Genomic DNA, 6,047 nt, shown 5'->3' with positions numbered 1-6,047 from the left:
TCCGCGTTCGATGCTCTAGCTTTGCCCCTGATCATAGCCTCATATTCGTTTCATGGCCGTCATAACTTCCATCATAAACAGAAAACAGTTTTCCAATCTTTATTCAGTTGGCATAATATGGCAGTTTTACAACATTATAGGAAATTCATTTAGCTTTATAAAATGCTTTGTCATCTTTAGCTTTTTCTTATTGTTGGGAATGAACACATTGGCTCTTATCCACGTGATAATTATACCAGAGAATAAAACAGAAATTCTGTTTGATCTTTGCTCTTACTTGTTCCACATGCATGTATTAGTATTTGATCTTGTAATTCAAGGTGATTAATAATGTCATATTACTTGAAACTAGTAGTCATACTCGCGCGATAAGCGGTCAATGTAAAAAAATATTAATTAAATTAAATTGTGATCGGGCTTGTTTGAACATATTAGATCGTATTGCTTTATTAAATTTCAATTGTCATCTTATTTGTCAATATAATATACCCAATAATAAAATCTTTATTAAATTAAAGGGACTTATATATAGTCATTGAATAATTTTTTTATTCTATATTTTTCTTCATTCTATTATCCAATATTTAGTATTTTTACATTGTTAATAAAAAATTTTATTAGTATATTACTTTGTTTAATATTTTGTCTGTTCGCTTTCTTTTTGTAATATAATAGAAGATATATATGTCTTATTAATGTTGAAATATTTTTTATTTTAAATTTTATTCTGTTGTTGTCAATAATTGTCACGACCCAATTTCACCTATAGGTCGTGATGGCGCCCAACACTACAGCTAGGCAAGCCAACTTAATAAATTAAGCATATATTGATAAAGTTTAAAACCAAAAAAATAATAAAACCCAAATTCTACCAATGTATGTGCCAAGACCTGGTGTAACAAGTGTAGAGCATCTAGTAGATTATACAAAACCTTAAATACTGTTTGAAATAAAAATAGACAGAATGAAAAAAAAAAAAATACAAGGAGAGACACTAGTAGCTGCAGAACGGATCAAAAAGGCAGCTCACCTCTATGCCCCTGGATAACGTGGGTGTAAGATGATAGGTCCCACTAGTACTTGCCTCAGGTCCTGCGCAAAAAGTGCAGCAAGTGTAGTATGAGTACGTAAACAACGTGTATCCAGTAAGTATCAAGCCTAATCTCGAAGTGGTAGAGACGAGATGACCGACTTTGACACTCACTATAGGTCAATAATAATAATTGAAATACAACTAAGATATTTAAATCAGCATGATTTACAGAATTTAAAATAATTTATTTAATCAGCGGAAATAATCAAATTCCTTCAAATACAACAATTCTCAATATATTAATTAAATTCCATCAATTCAAATAATTTTTAATTTATCAATTAAATATCATTTACAAGAATAACAATTAATTCTTTAACAAGCAAGAATAATAATTCATTAAATTCCAAGAATTTTCTAATTTATCAATTAGCTTCGCAAGCTGAAATAAACTATTAAAGTATTATGTAATTATTATTATTAAGCACGATTTCTACCGAGGACGTACGGCCCGATCTAGAGTGTCGTGTACACTGCCGAGGGATGTGCGGCATGATCCATAGATGCATCTATCCTGCCGAGGCATTCGGCCCGCTCCACAAGAAAGGATGACATGTTCTTATGTACCTCCGGAAGGAGAGTATATTTATTATGAGATAAATTCGGGAGGAGAACAATTTCTTTTAACAATTAATTGATTTAAATAGAAAATCAAGCATATGAGATTTTCATCCTTTAATATCTTTATCTAACAATTCACAATATATTCATATATATCAATTAATATTAATTAATCAAGGAATACAATTTACACAAGTAATTCATGCTTTGAGTCCTAAACTACCCGGACTTTAGCATTTATAGTAGCTATGCACGGACTCTCGTCACCTTGTACGTATGCAGCCCTCACAATTATTCAATTTAATCCCTATGGGGTAATTTCCCTCTCACAAAATTAGACAAGAGACTTACCTCGTCTCAAAATCCACTTTCCGATTATCGTGTCACGTAAAATTCTTGATTCAATGCCGAAAAATCCGAAACTATCCAAAAGTTATATAAAATAATTAATATATGTTCAATAATTCGAAATTCATCAATTAAATAAATTACCCTATCCAAAATGGTAAAATTCTTAAAATTCACCCTGGGCCCACGTGCTCGGATTCTGGAAATTTTCAAATGAAAACGTTACCTATAATTCCAATAACTCAAATATATAATTTCTACCCAATTCTATAACTATTTTCGTGGTTAAAATCTCATTTTTATAAAAATCTAGGATTTTCACCTAAACCCTTGATTTCTAAGATTTACTAGTTATAATCTACCTATAATCTATGTATTTAACTCAAGGAGTGTGGAATTAACTTGCCTTTCAATTGCTAGTTAAAATCTCCTCTCAAAGAGCTCTAAAATTGCCCAAGAATGGAAGAAAATGGGCAAAAATGGTAAATTCCCGTTCTTTTAAGCTTTCTGCCAAACAGGTCTTTCGCACATGCCACTACTAGAAATTCGGCAAAAATCGACCAAGGTCGACCGACCAACTTTGGTCGGTCAAAAATCCGACCAAAGTTGGTCGGGTTTTCAAAATATTTTATTTTTTAATTTTGTTTTACGAAACCGGTCAACTTTGGTCGGTTTTCTTTGACGCAAAAATGCGGGAAACTATTTTTGAGTCCCGCAAAATTTATTTTTCAAGAAATTGACCAACTTTGGTCGGTTTTTCAATTAAAATAAATAAAAATTAATATTAAAAAAACCGACCAAAATTGATCGGTTAATTCGGCCGGTCATTTAAAAAAACCGATCAACTTTGGTCGGTAATTTTACTTTTTAATAAAACCGACCAACTTTGGTCGGTTATTTTCGTGCGAAAATATAATTAAAGAGTATAAATCAAATAAAAGACAGTCTTAAAATAAAATGTACTAATGGTTTAGTGGTAAAATAGTATCTTGCCATAGTACAGACCCCGGTTCGATTCTCAGATGGTGAATCTTTTTATTGCAATATTTGTTTTTTTTGAATTTAATTGACCGACCAAAGTTAGTCAGTAATTTTCGACCAACTTTGGTCGGTATGCCTTTGCGACCACAAAAATACCGTCCACACGTAAATGGTCACGTTTTGTTCGGTTTTTGGCCATTACCGACCAACGTTGGTCGGTTTTTACCGGATTTCTAGTAGTGTGCGGAGATTGGAACGCACCTGCAGCTTCGCACCTGCGGAAAATCCTCGCAGGTGTGAGTTCCACTTGCCTGGCCAATTCTCGCATTTGCGCACACGGCTTCGCACCTGCGCGTTTGTAGGTGCGCAAATCATCCGTATCTGCGGTCGATTGCCCCATTCCCTTTTCCGCTTCTACGCACAAAAACTTGCATCTGCGAGGTTCGCTCCTGCGAGCTACTGTTGCACCTGCGGCTGGCCAAGCGCAGGTGCGATTCTGACAGTAGCTGGGAGCTTCAGTTTTGGCTCCCAACTTCCAACTTGGTCCGAGCCTAGTCCAATTAACACTCGGGACCCCCGGGGCCCCGCCCGAACATACCAACAGGTTTGAAATTATAAAACGGACTAGTTCGAACTCTCGGAATGTGTAAAACAACATCAAATCTAAGAATCATACCCTAAACCAAATTGATTCAAACTTAAGAATTTCAAGTTCTTCAATTTACTTCCAATGCGCCGAAATATACTTAAACTACTCGGAATGACACGAAATTTTGCGTCCAAGTCTTAAATCACTATACGGAACTATTCCCAAACTCGAAATTCCAAACGGACTTCAATTACTCAAAATCCTACTCCAAACCAAATTTAAAGATGTTTAAACCTTCAAATAGTTGATTTTTACTATTAAGCGTCAAAACGCTCCCGGATTATCCAAAACCCGATTCGGACATACGCCCAAGTCCAAAATCATCATACGAACCTATTGGAAACGTCAAATCCTGATTCCGGGGTCGTTTTCTCAAAATGTTGACCGAAGTCAAACTTGTCCATTTAAAGCTAACTTAAGGAACCAAGTATTCCGATTTCAACTCACACACTTCCAAATCCCGAACCAACCATCCCCGCGAGTTATAAATTAATAAAAGCATGTTCGGGGAGTTTTATTTTAAGGAATGGGTTTCTAAAAGTTAAAATGACCGGTTGGGTCATTACATTCTCCACCTCTTAAACAAACGTTCGTCCTCGAACGGGTTTAGAATAATACCTGGAGTGCTAAATAAGTGTGGATATTTGCGCATGTCCTCCTCGGCCTCCCAAGTCGCTTCCTTGACTGGTTGCCCCCCCCCCCCACTGGACCTTTACTGCAGAAATCCTCTTGGACCTCAACTGGCGAACTTGTTTATCAATAATGGCAAATGGCTCTTCTTCATAACCCAAACTCTTATCTAGCTGAACTGTGCTGAAGTCCAACACATGTGATAGGTCAGCATGATACTTCCGGAGCATAGATACATGGAAAATCGGATGAACTCCCGATAAACTAGGAGGCAATGCAAGTTCATAAGCAACCTCCCCAACTCATCTCAACACCTCAAATGGGCCTATAAACCTTGGGCTCAACTTGCCTTTCTTCCCGAATCTCATAATTCCCTTCATCGGCGAAACCTTCAAGAGAACTTTTTCACCTACCATAAATGATAGATCACACGCTTTTTGATCCGCGTAACTCTGCTGTCTGGATTGTGCTGTACGAAGTCGCTCCTAAATCAACTTTACCTTTTCCAAGGCATCCTTTACCAAATCAGTACCATATAATTTAGCCTCACCGGGATCAAACCATCCGATAGGTGAACGGCATCAACGGCCATATAAAGCCTCAAATGGAGCCATCTCGATGGTGGATTGGTAACTGTTATTATAAGCAAACTCGGCCAAAGGCGAAAAACGATCCCACTGACCTCCAAAGTCAATCACACATGCCCTGAGCATATCCTCCAAAATCTGAACTGTCCGCTCTGACTGCCCGTCAGTCTGCGGATGAAAGGTTGTGATGAGCTCTACACGGGTCCCCAACTCACTCTGTACTGCTCTCCAAAAATGTGAAGTAAACTGAGGGCCTCTATCTGATATGATGGAAATTGGCACACCGTGCAACCGAACTATCTCTTGAATATAAATATGGGCCAATCTCTCTAAAGTATACGTAGTCACAACAGGAATAAAATGTGCCGACTTGGTCAACCTGTCAACAATCACCCAAACTGCATAGGACTTCCTCAAGGTCCACGGCAACCCAACTACAAAGTCCATAGTGATGCGTTCCCATTTCCATTCCGGTATAGTCATCTGCTGAAGTAGGCCACCTGGCCTCTGGTGCTCATATTTAACTTGCTGGCAATTTAGACACCTAGCTACATACTCAAGTCACGATACTTCTTCGTAGCACCTGGATGAATAGAGTACCGAGAACTGTGTGCCTCCTCCAGGATCTTTTTCCTCAGTTCATCCACATTAGGAACACACAGACGATCCTAGAGTCACAAAACACCATCTGCACCAATAGTAACTTCCTTGGCACCACCTCGTAGTACTGTTTCTCGAAGAACCATTAAGTGTGGGTCATCATACTGGCGAGCCTTGATCTGTTCAAATAGTGAAGACTAAGCTACATCACATGCAAGAACTCGGGTGGGCTCTGAAATATCTAGCCGCACAAGTCTGTTGGCCAAGGACTGGATATCCAAAGCTAATGGCCTCTCTTCTGCTTAAATGAAAGCCAAACTACCCATACTTTCCGCCTTTCTACTCAAGGCATCTGCAACTACATTTGCTTTACCTGGATGATATAGGATAGTAATATCATAATCTTTTAGTAATTCCAGCCATCTGCGCTGCCTCAAATTTAGGTCCCTCTGCTTGAACAAATGCTGCAAACTATGATGATCAGTATAAACTTCATAGGACACCCCATAAAGATAATGCCTCCAAATCTTAAGGGCATGAACAATCGCAGCTAACTCCAAATCATGTACCGGATAATTCTGCTCATGGGGCTTCAACT

The sequence above is a fragment of the Nicotiana tomentosiformis genome, chromosome 12 (genome assembly GCF_000390325.3).
Source record: "Nicotiana tomentosiformis chromosome 12, ASM39032v3, whole genome shotgun sequence".
In the NCBI taxonomy this organism is placed as follows: domain Eukaryota; kingdom Viridiplantae; phylum Streptophyta; class Magnoliopsida; order Solanales; family Solanaceae; genus Nicotiana; species Nicotiana tomentosiformis.
This window is presented reverse-complemented; position numbering follows the sequence as displayed.